This window comes from Gouania willdenowi, chromosome 3 (assembly GCF_900634775.1).
Source record: "Gouania willdenowi chromosome 3, fGouWil2.1, whole genome shotgun sequence".
In the NCBI taxonomy this organism is placed as follows: domain Eukaryota; kingdom Metazoa; phylum Chordata; class Actinopteri; order Blenniiformes; family Gobiesocidae; genus Gouania; species Gouania willdenowi.
The window spans coordinates 36,115,169-36,138,786 of NC_041046.1; positions in this window are offsets into that span (position 1 = coordinate 36,115,169).

The window sequence follows — 23,618 nt, forward strand, 5'->3', positions numbered from 1 at the left end:
ACTGAGTTAAAATGATTTAAACTGTTGTTGCAAGTCTTTTGGTTTTAGACACACTTCATGACATGTTTGGATTTGGTGAAAAAAAGCAGACTGAGCACAAATCTCACTTAGCTCTGGCATCATGCTGCACATTTCCCCAAAAACATAATCACACCAAAGTAAAAAGCTGCAAATGAAATTTTTTCCTAGAGTTTAAGAACAACTCAGTGGACTCACGTATATAATTTTTTTTCCGCAACATCCATGCTAGACCTAATAACTATTACTCTAAAGCATTTTCTGTCAAGGGTTGTTGGACTATCCTCACTGACTCATAGCCGGTTACATGTGTAGAAGGATCAGTGTGAGACGAAGCTTTGAAGCAATGTTTCCATCAAAACAACTCTGAAAAGTGCTTCCTCTGACCTTCATTTATGGAACTCCATGACACCCATTCATTTTTCACACTTACTTTGCTGTATAGCTCTGACTCCCAGCTGACTGAGAAGCAGGATACACTCTTTAGAACCGGGGTCACCAACCTTTTTCAAACTGCGAGCTACCGGTTCTATAAAGATACTGAAAAGCATGAAGGGCTACCAGTTTGATATACACTGAAATACAAAATTTCTACAGTTTCATTTTAAATAAAAGGTAAGATAATTAAGGAATATTAGCAGTAACTTCAAAAGCAACATGCAACACTTTATTTCCTCTAATTTATTGTTTCCATTTCATTGTATTTCATTGAAAATCATCATGTAAAATAAGTAACCTTTGTTTAATTTTAAATATTATGCAATATTTTATAGATGTTAGTCAGAGCTCATTAGTGACTAGTGCTCGTTACCCTCAATTTCCACTGGATGCGTAACTGCTGCGTAACAGCAACAGTTTCCATTAAAGTCAAAATGTCAATTTCATGCATTAAGTGCATGCGGTTTGCCACAGCTACATAACTACTCTGTCATGCTTGAGCCCGCAACAGATATATAACCAGATTCCGGAGCAACGACACAGAATAAAATATCATTTTTATTTAAAAAATAAAAAAAACTGTGTTCAAGGTGGATCGTATTTCCATTAATTTTTCTTTTAGGATGCCTATATACAGTTTTCTTCAGCCGCTGGGCAAGGGTACATCCTGGACAGGACAGCAGTGGATCGTTTTTCACACAAATATTGTACTTGTCCATAGTTGAATCACAATAATATCCACAAAAGCAGAAGAGCTACAGGACAGGACTGAGTCAATGTCCTGCTCTTCTCGATGGACACAATGAACTGTTTATATAGTTTTGTGGTTCTCTTTGTATTGACTACAACTCGCTATATCTCACGATCAGGCGTGAATTAGCAAGATCTCCTAAATCTCTGGAGCACGAAGCAGTTACGCAGTGGCAACGTTACGATGCCGTTACACATCCAGTGGAAATCTGGTGTTGGAACAGCTGCTTCGGAAGGTTGTCAGTTCGCCACAGGGCTACACACAAATCACACAATTACGCCGACAAGCACATTCATGATCATTTCATATGCAATAATATTTCATTTGTCTATTTTTTTCCCTTAAGGCTGTTCCTGCACATTGTCAGAGGGAGTGCTGGAATCCCTCCCAGTTGAATCAGTGCATTAGGCAGGTTACACCCTCCATAGGATGTTCATCTATTGCAGGGCCAACACACAGAAACCAGGCTCTGTTAACAGGGCAGGAAACCAAAGCACAAGTTCAAAATCCATGTAAACTTAAAGCTGCTGGAGACAAGCTATTCTAAAAGTGGGATCATGAGTTTAAAGCTGCGGGGGATGATCATTTTTTAACATATAAAGACATAGTGTAGGCCTCACAGATAACAAAAAAAGATAACTAACTCACAAACCAAAGTAAAAGATTGAGCTTGCTGCTTGAAAGTCTGTTTTGAACTCAGCTGTAAACACTGGGTTTGTTTGACATTTCGGAAAAGTTTCACGCATTCCATTGTGGGATGTGGAGTTCTGCAGATGGATGCATCAGTGTTTTTACTCCATTCAAAATCCTCAAACATACATTTATTTACAGATTTACACGAAAAGATCAGAATCCGGCCGAAATTTTAATGTCTCGTGTAGTGAGGAGATATTACTGGGAATACCGGGTACAAGCTAGAACGAAAATGGAGTCAAGCCAATTACTGTCGTTCTTGTCTGGAGAACAAACAAGTTAAAAATGTGTTGTCTCAATCAGCTTAAAAAGCATGCAAGCCCCATTCAGGAAGTACAGGAATTCAGTTAACACTCTTTTGGATATGAAGCAATTAAAGTAACCATCATCAGAGATTCTGCAATCTTTCATGCAAATGTGCAAATGATAATATTTGTGTATTTTTACGTTGATTACTGTGAAAATCGTAAAATGTGTTAAAAGTCCAATAAAAAAGGAATGAAAACCAATGTGTTTGTATTCTTCTCTCTTCACACTGCATATACAGAAATCGTAACATACTGTCCATAGTATTACATAATGGGCTTGAGAGAAGATTAAATTACAAACAGGCTCTTGGAATGTAAAACAGTTGGTAAGAAAGGAGGCTATCTGTACAACAAATTCTCCACGGATGTGTTAAAGTGTCCTATTGTTTCTTCTTCTTTTCAAAGGTATTGGCTGTTCTACATGTGAATATAAACATCAAACAGAGAAGTTCCAGTTGAAGGCGTCATCGAACGTGTTGGGTCGATTCGGCCAGGTCTGCAAGCCGGACAGAAACGACCCATTTGCTCTTCATTAAAGAAACAGGTTAGCTGATGTGTGAGAATCTCTCTCACACACACACACACACACACATACGCACGCACACTGTTGACAGCTCCCTTTATGAGCAAAGAAAGTAGGATCTGCATCTCAATACTTGTGTAGGAAACACTCACTTGCACTGTTGATCCTCCTGATCCTTGTTGGCACTTCTTGCATGTTTTTGTCCACGCTTGGCCTCATTCATTTCATCCTTTTCATATTTTTTGTAGGTTCAATTTCCTGCTTTAGAAAAAAAAGAAAAAGAAAAGAAAATTATATTAGTTTTCACCCCCTTCGGCATCTTATAAACCTGGAAATTTCATCCAGTTTCACTGAGGTTATCTTCACTGATAGGTTTTAGTTTATTTATTGACTTTCATTTGGTTTTTTTTTTTCTTGACTGTCAACCTTCAATCTTGCCATGCAGTGTTTCTGTCCGTCTCAGGTTACTTCCTTGTGCTGTCCTTGCTTCCTTTGGGGACTGAATCAGCATGGGATGGTACGTGGGAGAGGCGTGGGAAGGATTGATCAATGGGTCTTAGCTCTGCCAGATGCAGGCCTTACGTGTCACAGTGGATTAATGGATTTATAGATCCATGTGCATGGTGATTGGTGGGTCATTGATTGGTCTTTCTTTCCACTGATTTGGCAGTTTTATTGTTGTTGTAATGGCAATGTGACACCCATTGTCAGGAACATTATGAACGACTTTAAGCAGTATATATAGGTGCAATCTAAGTTAACAATAATGTATTGTTTAATTAGATTTTTTTGTTAATCCTTTATTTCAATTATGTAATATAGTAGATAACATAAACCTGTATTCAATATAGGTTTAATTGAGTGTAGTCAGCATTATTTTACTATCTTTGTTCTTATTGAATGAATCACATTTTAAAGTCACGGAAGGAGATGAAGGGCTGGTGAGTAATGAAAATCAAGCAGATGGGGAAATAACAAAGGAGTTTGAGTGTGAGAATGTGTTTGGATTGATAGTGGGAATGGACAGATGAATGTATTGATGTTGGGAGATGGAGCGATGGATGGTGGGAGAAAGTCCTGACATGCGTGGAGGATGGGGGGCGTTTGACTGAGGACAGAAGGCCTGAGCTGTCTCTAAAGCCTGATTTACTCCCATGGGGACCCTGCAGTGTGTAGGTCAGCCCCAGGGGTGTGCTCAGATGGGCTCCAGGATACAGAGGGCCATGCATGGGCTTGGCCTTAGTTTGGGTCTGCAACTAAGGTGCTCTACCATTCCAGTGTCTTATTTACTGCCAACATTGTGGGTGCAGATGGTCAAAAGGGTGTGTTTGTGTGTGTGTTGGGATGCCTGTTCACAACACAGATGAACAGTCAGCGGTGACTTGTTGTTTACTTAAAACTGCTAGTGATGACATTGTTTTATTCAGATAAAGACAAAGTGTAGGTTTAATAGATCGATAAATCTAAAAAAAATCTTGAAATTCCCGCTCGAAAGTTTTTTTTGATTTCCGCTCCAAACACTCTCTTATTGCCGTAAAAGTTTTGGCGCGTTGCATTGTGGGATGTGGAGTTTCATAGATGCATGCATAGGTGTTTTTTTTTACTTCATATTATTTCTTGTGATAACCCCCATGAACTCTGTCAAAGTGACTTCCCAACACATTTCTGATGTTTTCACAGACTGAAACTTGCAGCAAAACAATGTTGGGTCTTTATTTTGGAGCTGACATGGAAAGATCTGATAAAATAGAACAAAAATGATGTCAAGCGAATCACTGTCCTCCTTGTCTGGCAAAGAAACACCGGAAATCACAGGAAGAATTAAGTAAAAATGATTCTCTGCATTATTAATCTCAGGACTCAACATTCCACAATGCAATGCATGAAACTTTTCTGACAATATCAAGAAGTCAAATGTTTTCAGTGGAGATAAAAACAAACTTCCGAACAGCAATTTTCAACTTTTACTTCTTTTTTTCAAGCAAAGGATCTTTGATTTATTGATCTATGAGGCTACATTATGACTGTTCAAAATCGTATACTAACGTACTACTTATACTAAGTCTGATGTCAAAATGAGTATGTTGTGCGTTCCAATTAGATAGTATGGAAAGATAGAGTACGCATGTATACTATAACAGGACATTTTTTAAGTATGCATGGTGGGCACCCTTGTCATACTCAACCGCCCTGAGCTGAAAGTAAAATTGTCCTCGGCTTCAAGCTAAAAGGCAAACATCCCCATTTCAAAATAAAATCATCTCTTCTTGTCTTCCATTAGTTTTTAGCGCTTTTATAAATAGTATAATTGATAATTAACAGGAAGTTTATTCAGCAGCACAATGGTGGGTTTCCAAAAATCTCCGAAACGTCTGCATGAAATGTGTTTTCCGTGATGGCTCAAATGACCACATGTTGATATTGTACTTTGTCACTTTCTTGCTTAAAATGTTTTCAGAACTTTCAAAGGTGGCAAATTAACGAAGATATTTAGTACTTTCTTTGATAGGGCTGTGGGTTGTCCCCTTCTTTAGATCGGACACCATGACAGTAATAGTGTTTGTGGTGCACTAACTGAGCTTCTTGGCTCAGTATTAAGTGCTCGATCAGATGGCTGCCTCTCAGGGTGGAGACTGTCTGCAGTGGGCGTACAAGATGACCTCTGATTGATTAAGAGGCCATATCTGGCCTTTGGCTGGCCTGGGGCACCATTTGTCACCTGACTGTGCGGTCCTGTTGAGAACCTTCTTGTGCTTCAATCTACAGGCAAGCTCCTTTCTTTAAATCCTCATCTCAGCCGGCTCCACCACGACCACCCATGTTTAAATCTGTCCGCTTGCTTAGTTGCTCGGCCTCTTGGGTTGGACTAAACTTCAAATAGCACAGAAGCCACATGAAGAAAGTCCTCAGCAATTGTCTGAGGAATTTGGACTTTAACTTTTAAATGTATATCCATATATTCATTGCTTCAGTATCAACAGAAGTCAGTTTTTAATCCTCTGTGCTAAAAAAAAAACACAGCAATTGTAGTTCAATAACAGCCGACACAGACATTTTGAATTTATTAGAGAGCTCTGACAATTTGGCCCCGTTGCTTTCACCAAATGGACTAACAAAAGACTGGCAACTAAATCCAATCCTAATTACATTGTAGGTCAAATACTGTGCTAATTGTGCAGCTGCTGCCTTAAGACACAACCAGGGTTGTTTAAGAGATTAAAAACTCATGAGAGGAAATTAGGAGTACCCACTAGAGCATATACAGCAGATACTTAAACACTGTAAAAAAAAAAAAAAAAAAAAATCTAAATTTTTATGCGTCTACTAAAAAGCTCACTAGTTAATTCTTATTTGGGCAATTAGTTTGGATTGTTAGGAGCTTGTATTGATGGGAGATTGAGACCACTGCGCAAAGTCTTCCCAACACATCCCAATGATTCTCAACAGGGTTCAGCTGTGGACTCTGTGGTGGCCAATCCATGTGTGAAAATAGTGTCCCATGCTTGTCGAAGAACTCTTTCATAATTTGAGCTCCATAAATCCAGGCATCGTCATCTTGGAATATGCTTGTCATCGGGAAAGAATACAAATCCATTGACCAGGTCATTTAGTACAGTCAGCAGATGTCATTCTTTGGGCATGTAACGTTGCTGAACCTACACCTGACCAACCAACCCCACCACCACAGGCATGTACAGCATGCACTAGGCATGATGGGTGCATCACTTCAGCTGCCTTTCTCCCTACCTTGATATGGCCATCACTCTGGAACAGGGTCAATCTGGACTCATTAGACCACATGTCCTCCTTCTGTTGCTACAGTCCAAATCTTTATACTTCCTCGGAAATTTAAGCCATTTTTTCCCATTAGCCTCAATCTGTTTAGTCCCAATCCCTTTACTTCTTCGCATTGTGCATGTGGAATAGAAGTGTACCAATACATTGACTATTAGATTAATTGTGATTCGACGTGACGATTCATAAATGTTCAAAATCGATTGTTTTTCGTAATAACTAAATGACAGGAACACGACCGCTGCTGGCAGAATGAAAGTTAAAGTATAAATTAGCCACAAAGTGAGGAAAGAAAAAGATAATCAAAAATTGTGATAATCGTTAATACCGTGATAATCATTGAATAATCGAATCGTAGAACCCTCGTGAGGTTCCTTAGATGGCACACCCCTAATGTTGACACTATACTTTTGCTGTTAAACAAAGCTCTGAGTAATACTCATGATTTTCTACAATTTGGATCACCAACATTTATGCAATTGCCGATCTCGATTATGAGATTTTCTTCTGACCACATTCCTCGGAGTTAAGAAGAAGAAGGTAGAAATAATCAATAGATATATTGGTATACACTCTGAGCTGCCTTTTCTCTAATTCACTCATTAATATACTACTTTAAAGAGAAAAAAGGAAAGTCTAAGAGATTTTAAAATGAAATAAAATGTCCTTTAAAAAAGGATTTAAAAGTATAGTTTAGAAAGGTTTATGTGAAAGTCCACTTTTTGACATTCATGAGTCTCACAAATTGCAGAATTAATAAAAACACCTTTGGGTTTATTTTATCATTCTTGTTTGTAGAAAACTCAACTTTAATAAAGGTCAGAGAAAGGTGGTGTGGTTTATAGCCAAGGATTTAATGCAGCGGCTGGAGGTAAGATTGAAACACATTTGTGTAATTTGCAGGGAAATGACCTCCGCTCTGTTTTCACATATTGCATCTGGAGATTACATTACGGGCGGGTGAAAAGCAGATCTATTTTGTCATAACTTGTTTTTCTGCTCTCATGTTAAGGAAAATACAATATATGGTATGCTTCGATATAATCCGGATGACTGCCACATTTACCCAAGGAAATGAACCCTGATATAATATAGTTTTGTTTATTAGATATTTCTCGAGAGAAAATGAGAATGTTAATCATATTCATAGGCAGTGCATGGGGTAATTTGCAGCCGCTGATAAGCTGGTATATTGGTGTGAAATACTGACGATTGACTGACATAAATGACATTTTTGACTCATTTATTATTGATCTCATTTCAGCTCGTCAACTAAATGTTTCAATCTGGGCCGCCATGGAAGTCAGAGAGCTAAACAAATTGTTCGCGGACGAGATGGCGACCCCGAGCCTTACGTACGTAATGAATGACAATGTGCTCATAATGCAATACCACCTTGACACCATTAGGACAATTTTTCAACCAATTATAGAAGCCATGGCCTAACACTGGCATTCACTCGTGTGGGAGGAAAACTATTGTTCCGGGGGAAAATTTCTGATTAATTCTGATAAGGATAATAAAGGCTTCCTCCCACGCCCTTCATTAGGACATTGATCTCCCTAACATCTCAGTTAAAATCCATCACCGTATCTCCATTAATGAATGCTTTAAACACAGCAGTGAACCATGTGGATGAACCAAGACCTTCTCACGTTTGCAGTAATGCACTTAATGAGCTCTTGGAGAAGGGAACATTTTCTGGAAGGAAAAGTGTAACTTGATTTGGGGAGGATGAAGGATGGAGGCAGGATTTAATGAGCTGAGATTGAAGTATGAGCAGGAAATGCAGAGGTTACTTCATTCACACGCTCTGAAACAGCCAGCACATTCCCAACTCTGACCAGTCTGGAGCTTCTTCACAAACAGGGATAGTCACACATGCAGACAGGTGCAGTGTGTGTGGAGCTCTGACTGTATACAGAACAGCTGTGAGGAGCAGCTTGTGCCGGCCATGCTGGGAGGTAGTTGTTGCATTCTCTGACCTTACCAACGGATGCAGTTTGACACAGACAGACAGACTCACACTGAGGGCAGCTGCAAGGTGCCATTGAAGGGCTTTTAAAGCCCACACCCTCCCACACACAAATCTCTAACATGATTTTCCACCTTTGAGCTGATTCTGCAAAAACAAATCTCAAATCCCAAGGGCTGTTCTGCACACACACTCGTAACTGTAAAGCCAGCCATCCTGAACGAGGGACACTTAACCTTTTATACAACATGTGACTACTGATTACATTTCACTATTTTACGCTAAAAAGTAATCTTCACTACATTAATAGAAAGCTTCACAAAATTACAAAATTATTTCAGTGGTTCTCAAACTTGAACACCACTCAGGAGGTACACAGACACATTTGTCAGTTTATTTTTTTAACATTACACATTTTGTTTTACATGCACAGACTTTTTTCCTCATCCATCCATAATAATTTGTGACACAACTCTTTAAAATATACCAAAAGGTCAAATTCTAAAACGAGCAAAACATCAGAAATGAATGAATAAAAAGGCCTTAATTTAAGGTTAATGTTGACAAGACACAGAGACAATTAAATCATGTATAACTAAGGGGTATGTGCGATAAGAAATGAAGACTCAGGGGTACATAGGGCAATACATTTTTGGAAAGACTGCTTTATTTCATTTAGTTTGTTAAATTTTTTACATTATTTTTTACTATTTCACACAAGACAGCAAGGTAATGTAACGGTGAGCACTTAACCACCAAGAAGGGATTAAACTCTGAGGATGGATCTTTATTTGCAGATTGGTTATGTTCTTGCTCATGTCGGTTTTCTCCTGATTTGTGTTTTTTGTCAAAAAACGTAACTTAGTATACTAGGCATGCATTAAAGTTTCTAAATTAACCTTTTGGAGAAAATGAGTGAATGATTTTATTGTTTTCGACTGAAAAAGGAACAGTACAACTACTGTAAATGTCTGTTCTTCAAAGCCTCACTACATACAGTATGAAGCTTTCTAGTGACTAAAACATACATGCGCAAATATTTCGTTTTACACTCAAAACCAAATGAAATAGCAGATTACAAAAGTTATATGTTTAAGCAGGGAAAGTTCTGCTGTCCTTCACAATGTTATCATCATCATCATCATCATTACTCCATTTCAGAAACAGTACACGATACAGGCCACAGTAATGCTTTATATAGATCCTTTGACATTTCACAAGGTGCTTTTAAGACAAGGGCTCACCCTCTGATGACTAATCTATCACTGATCTGAATTTTTGGCTCCCAAGTGGCTCTCAGATTATTTCTATCTTACATTGTAATAACTTTATTTCCTTCTACTTCTTTCCTTATGGCTGTTCCTTTCAGATAATCCTTGAATGATTTGCATGTTTTTTTGGCTTAAGTTTTTATGTCGAAGGCCCTTCCTGAGGACACTGGCTTGTGCCCCCCCATGAGGCTGCAGCATCGATGAACATTTAGCAGTAAAACGCCTATGTCAATGACCCATGGTGGGGCTTGGGCCATGACCCCCAGTTACTTGTCTGCTACCTTAACGATTAGGCCATCGCTTCTCAGTGTGTTTAATATTACTATTTAAATGAACATCAATTACATCAAGTACTTAATATTTACAAGGTTTTTTTGGTAGACTTAAAGGGTACCTGCAACATGGAACATAGTGCTACAAGAGCAAAACGGTCCAGTAATGTCACTGATGGATAGATGAACTGTTCTCATATGTCTGGAGGTTGTTTGTGGAGCCTGTGGGATATAAAAAACTTAGATGGCACATGACATGAAAGTGTGTCTGTTCTAATTTCCCTCACCTCCACTGTGTAGTCTGAATAACACTGAATTGCTTGTCCACTATCGACGATGCTGTGTCTTTAGAATAAGGTAGAGTAACTTTATTGATCCCGCAGTGGGGAAATTTACTGTCATGACTGCTCAAATAAAGTGCAAGGGAAAAAAACAACAAAAGGCAAAAATAGTGCAACAAAGGAGATAAAATATGGCAATACAATAATAGAGGCTATATATAAATATAGAGAACATATAAATAGAAAAATAATGTAAAAAACATAGATATATATTCTTATCTTATAAGAATATGAAAACTGAAACAAATTAGCATCCATTCATGGCCAGACATCCATATTTCACTAATCTTAGGAGCGCAAATGCACTTCCAACATTCGGGTTTATGCAGATTATTTATTGTGGTCGTGCATGTGCACCACTTATACAACCCTGATTATAGCCCTATAGATGATAGCTTTTGATTGGCTTCTGTAAATCACATTTCACCTAATGTCCATCTAGCTTGGCTTCAACAGACACTTGCAGTTCTTTATAGGAATAGGAGATGAGTAAACTACTTCAAAAATGATCTTCAAACATTCACCCACTAATAGGCTTAAAATGTTCCCCACCAACTGAAAAACCCTGTATCTTAAATCCTTGGTGTAAAATTGTAATATCTCATTCCATGGTTTAAATGTTCTAATACTTCAATGAATGCCAAAAAAGGTTAATTTACATGTCCCAGATTTCTGTTTCAAAACATAAGCAGCAGCCAGAAGCTCAAGCATCAAACCCCCATCCCACCTCCCATCCTGCCTGTTGGTCGCCAGCTAAGTCCTTCTTGGAACTCGGTGGCTATCTGGGATTTAAGAGAAAAGCCTTTTATCCAGGACTTTCTCTATAGGCTGGTGCGAGCAAATGTTTCATGTCAGCAAAATGCCACAAATATTGCCAATGGTGTGTTTTCTGTCCCTCAGAGGTGGTCAACAACAAACTTCTATAAGATAGAAAACACACGGATAACGAGCCATTGAGATGAGTAGGGAGCTGATGGGTACGGTTCATCTAGTCTGGGACATTTGGATGGCCTATCCTTTTCTGTTTGCCCTTCTGTCTACTAACCCAACCAGTCGAAGCGGATGGCGTACACCTCTGAACCTGGTTCCGCTGGAGATTTCTTCCCATAAAAAGAGGGAGTTTTTTTCTTCCCACTGGCCACGTTTACATGGGAGCTTTAGTTCCTCTTTAAAGTGGAATAAAAGTTAATTCCTCTTTAACCTGACCTTGTAAACACCCAATTCCTAATTCTAATTTAATTCAGAATTAAACTTAATTCTGAATTAGGTGGCTGGTTTATTCCGTTTTTAATCCCGAATTAAATAATTCCTCTTTCTTGTAAACAGTTAACAACACTTAAAGCTGCTTTAAGTTAATTCCAGTTGTGCTGCACATGTGTGACTTGCGGTGATGACGCGCTGGGTGACGACATAATCCAACATGGCGGCCCAGAGTAGAGCCGACACTATTTAATGAGCCTTAAAAGACATGGATATAATGAAAAGAGTGGATGGACGGAGGCGTAAACATGCAGACATTCACACACACACATGGACTTATCACACACATGGAGATCTGCAAACGGAACGCTTCATCAGACGGGTGATACTAAGACCCGGAGTAAGTGCTTCCCCGTACTGCTGTAGTATCACCAAGTTTATCATTGCAATGATTGTTAGAGCTACTATCTTTACCAGGGAGCAAATATTTATTCGTGGTTATTGTTTTCTGGAGTTTTACTGGGCTTTTGTGGGCTTTTCCGTGCACTAAAGTGTGTTATTGTCGAGCTGTTGCTTCAAAACTACAATCAAAATAAAGGTGAAAACAGTTCCCATGTGTGGTCATCTGTGTTACAGCCAACAATAAAAGGTTTGTTGTGTGTTTCTCCCGATAGACGTGATCGACGTGACACGTCACATTCTCCCCCCCCCGTTCAATCAGAGCCTTTCCAACACCCAGACATAAAGCAGAATTAAATAAAACCTAATAAACCAGTTTTCCATGTAAACCTCAGTACGGGATTTACTATTACCATGTAAACACAAAGCAGAACACTTTAATTCCGAATGATTTATTTCGGTATTGACTTTGTTGTCATTTGTGCTATATAAATAAAGTTGAGTTGAGTATTGACCGTCATTATAACATGTTTATTTTTGTGTTTAATGTGGGATTTCAACTTGTGCGAGTGAACAGAAAAGTTTTTGCTGATGGGATGTGATGCTTCATGCTGGTTAACCCTTTGTTGGATGGCAGAGGCTATTCCTGGGATTTAAGCTCTCCCCTCTCAGGAATGTCATCAGCTTCTAGATCCAGACCAGGTGTCCACACCCAGTCAGCTGGGGGAGGGGGGCGGGAGGTCAGTGTTTTTGTTACTGTGTTGTTGTGAGTGTACAAATGATAATTTTATTTATTCACTTATTTATTTAGAGGGAGCTTTCGCTTCCAATGAGAATGCACTATTTCTTGGGGATTTATTTTATTTGTATAATGTTACTATGACCGCCACTGTTAGGACCCTACATTGTGGACCTGTACTGCCAGGTCTCCACTGCGATGACTGGTATTTGTTTGGAAGCCTTGAAAAATAAAAGCGAGCATACTGATCAACAAAACGAGAAGCACTTTAAGGCTATTCTATAATTGGCTATTTTTTTTTTCTAATATCTCCTTAAAACATTCATTCCTTTACTCAATTATTTGCATTCAATTAGCAAAATGGACAGCTATTTGGTTTCCTTTACACATTTGTTAAAAACAAATCTGTTAAAACACCTAAAAATTGTTAAAAACCTGTTCAGACACTCTTATGGATGATAATATATATATACTGTACATATATTGCTTTTTTTGTTATGTACAATCGTTTGTTTTTCACCTCTTGTGTTGTTTTGATGTAAAGCACTTTGTGACTTTTGTCTGTGAAAAGTGCTCTATAAATAAAATGTACTTAATTTATTTATATACGTCCATACAGTATATCTATGGGTATGTGGGATGTCTATATACATATATATGCACACAAATATTGTGTGACCCCCTTTTGTTTTTGATTTTTTGTTTTTCTTGTTTTTAATTCCATGGTTTTCCAATATTTATTGCTCTGCTTTAATATTTGTTTAACTCTATTGTTGCTATTATTCCCATTATTACTATCGTTGCTACTGTTATTATTGGCTTTTTGGGTTTATCCTCGATCCTGTAGTTTTTGTTAATGCACATAATTACTATGCCAAATGTAGAAATCTTTGTTTTAGTGCTAAACATGTGCAATAAAAATACACACACACACACACGGACTGATAGGAGCGGTCAGGATGCTGGAATTTATTGGACAGTCCATGGGTCTTATCACATTTACATCAACTGTTCAGAGCAAATGTTTACTCTCACACCCACATCACACTCAGATTTCGGGTGCCAGCCATGCGCACATTCCCTAGTCATGGACTTTGAAAACTACTTCGACTCCGCTTACAGTTTTATTATTTTCCATCATCACCTTAACCCACATCTAGCGTGTACAAATGGGTCGCTTTCATTTGTGAAATACAAGATGACAAATGTGCATTGATTGCATTACCGGAGACGTTGCGTAAGGACAATGAATCTTACTTAAATGTACTGTGTCTTTAAGTTGTGAAACGTGTTGCACTCTACAATGGTAACTTGTGTTGTAAATACTCTATGACTAAATGGCCCATATTTGATGAGTGGCAGACAGTGCTAACGTCACTTGTCCCTGTCCCTTTAACAATAAAGGTGGCATTAGGAGAGCAGCAGGAGAAGTTAATCCTGCCTCTCCAGGTCAGCCATCAGACAAGCCGTAGCAGGCCTCAATAACTGGAGCCTAATTAACACACACCAACAGGGAAATCTTCCATTCTCACAACGATATTGCAGCATACATTCAGCTTTCCATCCAGCTATTCCAGGGTTAATACTTTCCAGTTTCCACACTTGGGGGTTTGACTGGCTCTAACATGCTTCAGCTCCTGATTCTCTGCTTGTATGTCACACTTCCTCAGGGGATCAAGGCGTAGTTAAGTAGATGTTGAATTCAGCTTTTCCATGAAATGTCGTTGGATATGTGTCATGGTTTTGTCAGATGTTTTATTAGCTTATACAATTTGTCATAGGGGAAGAGTCATTCAACATGTTCTTAAAAAGAGGTGCGTTCATAAAAATTCAAACTTACAGTTTTAGCGTCTCAGTCAACAGGGATCTATGTTTAGTCAACTGTCCAGAAAGGTTGACTAGAGTCTCTGAAACCAATGGAACAGATGGGGGAATGCAGCAGGACCACTGGGAAATGTGGTCTAGGGTTCAACCTTCAGTGTATATTTTGTGCTACTCTGTCAAAAAAAAGCATTTTCCTTTAAAGGATTTTCTAGCAAATGAAATGCCCTGAGAGCCTTTAATCAGTGTTGGCAGTGAATTATCCTCAAGATAGCACAAGATATGTGTGTTGTGGTTACAACCAAGATGCGATAACAATCAAAACCGATCTGAGCAACACACCATATAGGAAAGAAAAGTGTTGCTTTGTTACTCAAAATGACTGCTAGTGCCTGCATTAAGCACAAAGTAATGTGATGTTTGTTGTTTAGCCTACTAAGACATTGATAGTTTTTTATTTAACATATTTGTTTGGCTACCTGATATCCTACATTTTTTTGTATTTACCAAAGAAGAATTCAGGAGTTGAATTATGGAATAGTCTAACAGATGAAATAAAGAAAAGTAAAACCATAGGCATTAGGCAAGTATGAAAGAACATACCAAATATTAGATAATTATAAGGATGCAGAGAAGTAGTTTAACTCAGGATGACAATATAATGGTAAGAAAATTGTGAACATACTATCTTTTTTTGTAATGCTGAGTTGGGGTATTAATTGTATAGAAATTTAATATTATACATGAGTAATACATTTGTACATAAATTGGCTATATGTTACGAGAACCGCTGGTGCCTGAATAGAACTTAAAACATATATACTGTAGATACACGTGTGCATATAAACATACATACACATGGCATTGAGTAAATTATGAACTCTAAAACAATGCCATGCAAAATGTGCTTGTGGGTAACAACGTATTAGGTAGAAACCGCAACCCGAACCCAAGAAAGTGGTTAAACGTTTAAATGGCATGATTAAGAACATATGGATTATGTTCAATCTGGCTTCAAGAAACCATGAAGCAGAAATAAAAAATAATAATCACAAAAAATAATAATTTACTCAGTAACGGTTGGGTGTAGAAATGTATCAAATGACTTTACTTATTTTAAAATGTACTTAAGTCCAAGTAAAATTACTGATTTAGAACTCAATTACAGTAACATGAGTACTTGCAATCCATTACTTTAACCTCTGGTCACCAGTACCTTAAAAACTACACCGTCGACTTTGTTATTTTTCTTGCCTGATGTCATTCTTGCCAAAAAGAAATTAACAAAGCTGAAAAACAAAGTTTCTTACTGAGGTGCGGCAGTCAGCAGCTTTTTTTTTTTTTTTACAAGTCTGGTAATCGTTTTCGATACTCTTCCAAAGTAATATTTCATAAAACCTATCAACACCTCTGCTCTGCTGAGTAGCAATGCATTTCGCTGACAGTCTTAGACTTTTACTCTGACCGTCACACACCAGGCGGAATGTGAAACCCACTCCCACAAACACTCTGAGATAGTTGTGTGTGTGTGTGTGATGAGACAGAGATGTTGCAGTCCTGGCGTCTGACCCCCTCACACACTCCTCCACATCAGCACTCAGTCATTTCTCTTCTCCCCCCTTCCCTCCCACATGCCCTTCTACGAATCTGTCTCCAGCTGAATGGTGGTGGTGGGGGCGTTTGGGGGGGCTTGATGGTATCAGGTGTCATTTTAAAACAGCAGTTGTCACGGCTCGGCTGAAAATGGAGCATGACTTTATTCAGTTCAAATTGTTTCCTGCTGAAAGCAGCATGGCCTCTCGGAGCACGTCCACTTGTGCAGTGTCCATTTGTGCTCAGCTTTAAGACCCAGTTTATTGGAAGTCTATTAAGTGATCTGTGTCCATGAGATTGATTTAATTTTCCTGTTGAGCCAAATTAATATTTCAAAAGAATTCTCTGCCTTTGTTAAGTGTCAGATATCATTGAGTTTAAACCACATCTTTTATCTACCACTGGTTGATGACCAGCGCACACAAGTACAATACACAGAAATTTCAACATTTTTTTCAAAGAAACATTTGCATGACAACAGTATTGAGCATATTGTCAGTATCAACAACAAAAAAAACCCTCTGAGTGTTATGATAATCAGGGTGTCACACTAACAATTGATGTTGGTCTACTTCAGTGGCCGAATACTCACACCACTTCCGCCACAGTTTTTCTACTTGAATTTTTTAGAGTTTCAAAGAAAAAGTCATTTGCTTGAAGGCAGGGGTCTGCAACCTGTGGCTCTGGAGCCTCATTTGGCTCTTCGACTCTTTTACAATGGCTCCCTATAGCTTTAAAAAGATGTTGAAATAAAGAGTTATTATTTTCTTACAGAGGCTATTAATGATTAATTACAAATAAGATTATGATAAAACAATTTTTTAACCTAAAAATACATCACGTACAATGACTTGGCCACCTTCCTACTTCACCTCCTGCAACATCTACAGACAATCAACTTTCCTGCACCTGTGGCTAACCTTAAGTTTTAAATCCCTGGTAAGATAACTAAACCAACAAAAACACTATTCTGGAAGAAAATAGAGATTTAATTGTGCCAATGTGCCGGTTAAATATGCAAGCTTTGTGTGTGGCAAGAAATGAACAATTAGCATGTGTTGACTACATGATCATACTTTGTCAAACTTCAAGTTACTTTTTGTGGCCCATTAAATACATTCGCTAAAAACATTCTTCTTTATATAACACTGTATTGTTCACGTAAACTGAGATGCGTAAGAATTTGAAGATGCAAGATACTGTTTTGTTGTTATTTCTTGATGTTAATTTATTTTAAACTGTTTTTAAGTTGCCATTTACATGATCAATATCAATCAAATCAAACATTATTCTATATAATTTTAATTATATTTTATAGAATTTAATACACTGTATTGTCTTCATTGAGAAGGTATTTTTTTGGCTCCGGGAGGACTTTAATCCAGGTGAGATGAGGCAAAATGGCTCCTTTGAGAGTAAAAGTTGCAGACCCCTGCTCTAAGGTATGCAGCTGCTTAACACTGTTAACTAATTGGCGTGGTTCCACTGGCGGTATTGGCTCTACTCGGCTCGGCTCTACTCTCTTTGTGCGCGTTTCCACTGGAAAAAAGTAGCTCCTCCATGGTACCTGGTGCTGCTTTTTTTAGTACCTCCTTTGTTGAGGTTCCAAAAAAAGCAGCCCTGGTCTGAAAATGTAATGTAGGCACAAAGCAGACACTGATTGGGTCTGGGAATCATCACAGCGTAGAGCCATCAACTCATGCACAGAGAGGAAACATTTGGCCACCATTGATTTTTGTTGGTGATCTTGTGAGGATGGCAGCAAAAAAGTGCAATTTGTGGAGTCTGGCAGTTTTGCATGTCAGGTTGGTACTCAATTGAAACGCTCTGGAAAAACAGTATCGGGTCCCGAAAGCGAGGAGTATGGAGCTGTGTTCAGCCGATACTGCCAATGGAAACGCGCCATTTTGTCGCGTTTCCATTGGCGATATCGGCTCTTCACAAAGAGGGCAATGGTAGAGCTGTTTTTCTGGAGCCAGCATTTCATGATGGCTTTTTTACTTGCTGCCAATAAAATCTTTAAAATATATAACTGTTATATCTCTTTATTAGCCCCACGTACAGATGTGCATGTGCGCACACACCCATACAGCTGGTGGGGATTAGGGGGAGAGGACACAGGGTCTGAGAGTCAAAACAACAGAGCTGGACTTGACCTTTGACCAGCAAGGCCATTCATCTGTTGATAACATCAGCCAGCTTCATAAGACAACTCCAGAGTTTGTACAAGTCATTAAGTGCTGGCCCGACAGACAAACCTTAACTTTGACAATACACACTCTTTCTAAACGAAGCGAAGATAGCGGTGACTGGAAAGTATTGGCTGTGTGATAATTAATGACTTCCATTAGGGAGAAAATCCTTCATCTGCACTATTTCTAGCGATGGAGTGCTTAAGAAGCGATGTCTTTTTGTGCTACCTAAGGTTATAGACAGGAAGGATCCTCCTGCATGTTAAACAAAATCTTCTCCTTACTTGTACGAGCTCACAGAAGAGGATTCCAAATCTTTTTTATTTCGTTCTTCACGTCTCGCCATCATCATCTTATAGCATGCTTATCCTTTTGTTAGAAGTTGACGACTGCCCAATGCAAAAACTTCTTGTCTTGTTTGTGTGTATCTTTAATGTAGAAGAGAGCTTGTGTGTGTCAGCGCACTGCTGCTCTTGGATGTAAATTTTATCTCTCATCCGGCTACGGGCTTTGTCGTGGACTAAGTGGAGTAATTTACCAAAGGTTACAGCTGCAGTCATAGTTATCAGCAGATAATAAGTCACTGCAAAGAGCCATTATCTTGGCAAGGCTACTTTCATATACAGAGATTTTCTCCACCTCACTTTTTCCCCCTTTCAACATCTTTTGTCCATTCTTATTTTTAACTTTTTAGATTTCAGTCTTTACCTTGTTTATTCCACCTGAAATCCTGATTGCTCACCTGTCTGTGTCCTGATAAAGTAGAGCTAACCAGCATGTGGCTGTCAGATGGTTATTATACAGTCTGCCATTTTTCTGTGAATGGTGGGATCAGCTCTACTAGATCTCATCAACCCCTGTGGTGGCATGGAAATAAGACAGCAGTGCTCCACAGGGTCTCTCCAAACAATTATCCATACTTCATGGGCAGGGATGCTGCCAGGCCATTGGCCAGGGCCCTGGGCCTTCCAATCTCTCTGAGAGGGATAGTTTGCTGACTTGCCAATTTCCCACACCACCAGGCTTGCCCTTGTTCAGAACAAAGCTGAAGTGAAAGCTTTTCCTTTTTAATTTGTCCTTGTGTTAGAAGACAAACGGCAACAACAACAGGTTTTTCTCTGTTCAGAGTTAGATTAAAAAACTGCAACAAAGTCAAATGTAAAATGATGTATGTTGGCAAATTAAAATAGTTCTAAGAAGAGACCTTAGAACTTGTACTTTTGCTACAATTCTAAACAAAAGGGTTGTCCTCATATAACTTTTTTAATAAGATAGCAATTTTGCAGTCTTGAGTATTGGCTGATACCGATATCAGGCCGATACGACATCAGCTTCACTCATACACACTTTAATTACTTATTTTGTGATTTGAAATGTTTATTTATTTTTTAATCCTTTACAACCACAACTCTGCGGTTACAACTTCTCGTATCTACCACTACGGATGCACAAACTACTTTTCTCACGTAAATCTGCGCAGGTTGAGTTTTGCACAACATTTTACAAGACGTCTAGCAAAACAAATTTGTACCTGTAGAAATCACACAAGTTCTGACATCAAATTCTACAAGCTCTCCTATTTTACAACATATTTACCTTCATATAATTCTTCCATGCACTCTGTAGTATGCCAGTGCATATATTGCTCTAAGCAGGACTTCCTGTGGGATATAATTCATACTACTTTCATTCAAATGTTCCAATTCTTTTACAAAATCGAACACTACCTTGTTGTAAAACAACCCTGATTTGGCAACATTTTCTTCTAAATTTCAAATGTTACTGTGGTGTGTAAGCATAATTACCTCTGGCCCTTTGATCTTGTACCAAATGTTTAAAAGACTGAAACAAACACCCTTTTCAGTTGGAAATCAGTGTGAGAAAGTGTGGCCAAGCTTGGCATCTCCTTTGGGTGTGTATCCCTAAAAGACCTGCAGGGTCCTGAAAAGTGAACACGTCACTTGCTTTTGAAACGCTGTGCGTAAACAAGTCATCAGTAAATCCAAGGTTTCTGCACTTGGTCTGTTTTTGTGTTTGTTGCTCTGTCGTCCTGAACCAGTGTGCACATGTTTGGCCGTGACTGATGCTTTGCCGATCCTTAAACTTGGCTGAAGTTCTTTGTTGGGTAAACGTGAACTCAGTAATAAGCACTTTGAGCTTGTGTAAGAGCTTGATCTTGACTGTAGGCTTGCGAGTCACTCTCTTGCCCAAGGGGGCCTGGGCTGTGGTTTAATGCTTTTGAACAGAGGGAGTGATTAGACAGTGTAGGCAGACTGAGCTGTGTCGGTAGCATGACAAGCAGTGTCTGAGCAATGGATGAATGTACTTGTGGTGGCTGGAGTTTCCCCTAGATCAAGCAAACACTGTTTTCAGATGACTGTATTTAGCTACAGCTGCAGCTTGCGCTCTGGACATGAAAGGAGAAGATGAAGGCCAGCAAAGAAGATATCTTACACCCAGCCATCCCAACAACAAAAACACAGAAAGCCATCAAGTAATACCAACTATACTGTTTAGCATTGACACTTTTTTATTATGTGGGTCGAGAAAAGATCACTGTCTCAGCATGCCAATGCTTTAGGCTGTAGTACAGACATACCAGCCTGAGTCAGCTGAGTCGGGACATGCGAGACTGTAGAAATATGGGTGTGTGATCTGTATTTTGAGTCTCAATCAGGGTACAAACATAGACAATCGGACTGGTTTTGTCCCTATTTTCTCCTTGCCTGACCAAAGATGACAAACACAATATTTTTTTTTGTTTTACAAGATTATATAAGATTATTTACTATTGTAAATATTAAACCTGTTCAGTATTTACGAACACATTTTGTACTGTGGGGAAAGCTGACGAATCCCGACTCATGATCCCATGATATGTCACATGGAACAGAATGTAGCTACAGTAATCAAAAAGGGAGCTGACTTAGAAACATGTAATGCTGCGTTCACGGCAACTCGGAACTCAGCATTTCCAAGATGAAAATTCAGATCTCTGAGTTCAGAGGCAGTATGTTGACATATCTCAAACATGGCTAATTGACATATACGTGATAAATGTGTCTGTGTGGCATTTTGCATCAGTAAATTTAACCCAGAATAGTTTTTGTGGTAAGACTTTATTTGAATAAAAAATATCGAGATTTATATCGTATATCGCCTTTTTGAGGAAAAAATAGGAGATATGAGTTCAGAGTTGCTTGGAACGCAGCATTAGATTGTTAGATCTCGTTTAAAGATTTCTTGCTTTGAGAAAGATCGTTGGTGGGACAGAATGATTATGTGTGTGGTTTGTTGTGTTGAGATCATCAGAGCACACACACACGCTATGATTAAAACTTTTCTATGCCTGATTTTTGTCTCCATGTGTGGGGTCTGTAACAGATAAAACATCTTCAGATTTAGAAAATCCTTATGTACCGCGCTTAAGCTGACTATTGGATCAAAACAATTTTCTCCTTGCAGGCCTCCTCTCATGGTCATTCTTTTCTTAGATTGTTGTACTTTTCCAAAAACTCAGAAGGAGGAAGTCAGCCCTTGGGTCCTTCTGTTTGTGTCCTTGCAGCCCCATCTTGCACAACACAACGCTTTAGCTACAGGCAGCCAAAGGAGTGCAGCACTAATTGTGCAGGTCGCTGAGGTTATACAGTCGCTCCAAGTCTTTCTCCTCGCTCTGCCTCCGCCTCTCTTCCCCTCTTTGATGTGGTTCAGTCTCTGCTCTCCACTCAGTAACTGTATAATAGTGCATGACATCACAATGGCTCAGCAAATAAATAGTACGCTCTCATATTTGAAGATGGAAACTCAAATTGTATTACAGCTGCAGATATTTACATTTGTGCACATTGGAAAGGTTACTGGGGTTGAGGAGCTCCAGAAGTGTCCATGTTTTTTGACAAAACCTCCACTCATCGAAAATCATTTAGACCACGTTTTGTTTTCTCTCTTTCCCGCTGCGTGTGATGTAGGAAATGTAGGAGATGTTTGTCTTTTCAGGCGGGTTCCGTTGTCTTTTGTGTGTCTTGTTTGAAACAGCATGTCAGCCAGGCGGGGCGGCTCCGAGAGGATGTGTGTGTGAGAAAAAGAGTGTGTGTGCTGAATGAAATGTAAAAAGCAGCACGCCTGCCTGCACACACACACAACAGCGTTTGGCCTAATGGGAGCTGACACTCTGACAGGCTCTCTGAGCTCTTTATCTGGGCCTCTCGCCTCAGAATTGGTGTGTATGCGTTTGTGCCTAGTGTGTTGTGTGTTTCTGCCTCTCTATGTGTGCGTGCATGTGTGACCCCAGTGGTGGTAGTCCCCAGGCCCCGAGAGTGTTCTTTAACCCCCAAACAGAGTTGGACTGATTTGCATTGAAATGGGAGAGTGGCAGGACCTCTTTATGGACTATTTTCTTTTGCTCTATAGCAAAGCCTTAACTCCACCTCCTCTCAAAAACACACACACAAGTGCAAGCATGTCCGTGCGTGTGTGTACAGGCTGCATGAGATGCACCAGATACATGGGAATTTGCTTGACTTCAGCTCAAACAGTTGTTTTTCTACCTGTTATGCTCTCTTTAGGGTCTGAAGTGTGTGTGTGTGTGTGTGTAGATGAATTATGAGGGGTCAGAAGGGGTTCTGGATCTAGTCTTTTTGACTGGGACCATGTGGTTGTTGGTTGAGTGTTTTTCCACTTTGCACTGCACTTTTCCTGCCTTCCTAATGACTTCACAACACAGCTGAACCAAAGCTCCCTAGATTCCCATCAACCAGCTGGGGAAGAAGGGAAGCTCTAAATCTGACCTGAAACTGGTGGCTGTAACAGCACAAAGCCAGAAGGTCCCCAAAGTCGGTGGTGGCCGCCAGAGAGTCTAATTATAGCAACGGGCAAGTGTAAAGGAAAAAAAGTCTTTTGATGACACATAGTTATAATTTTCTTATGGAATTGAGGCAGTGAGGAGGGCACTGTCTCTGCCTCTTCTTCCCTTTCTCTGACTAATTCACTGCTCTTATTTATAGTAAGGTCGCATTGCAGCTTGATTCAGCATTTTGCCTATTATCTATCCTCTTATCTTTAGTAAAAGCTTTCTATAAAAAGGAGACCAGAGTGCACTGTTTGAAGTCGAGTGGCTGAGTAAAGAGCAAATAGACTCAATGTTTTCCACTTGTCTTGCTCTTGGTTCTCCAATGTCTTCCCGATAAATGTTCACTTAAGCTATTTTTCTTTGTGGCTGAAACCTGAACCTATTCCATTGGCACAAGCACTTCTGCTAAAGACCAGAGAGGACTGCAGATAGAGAATATA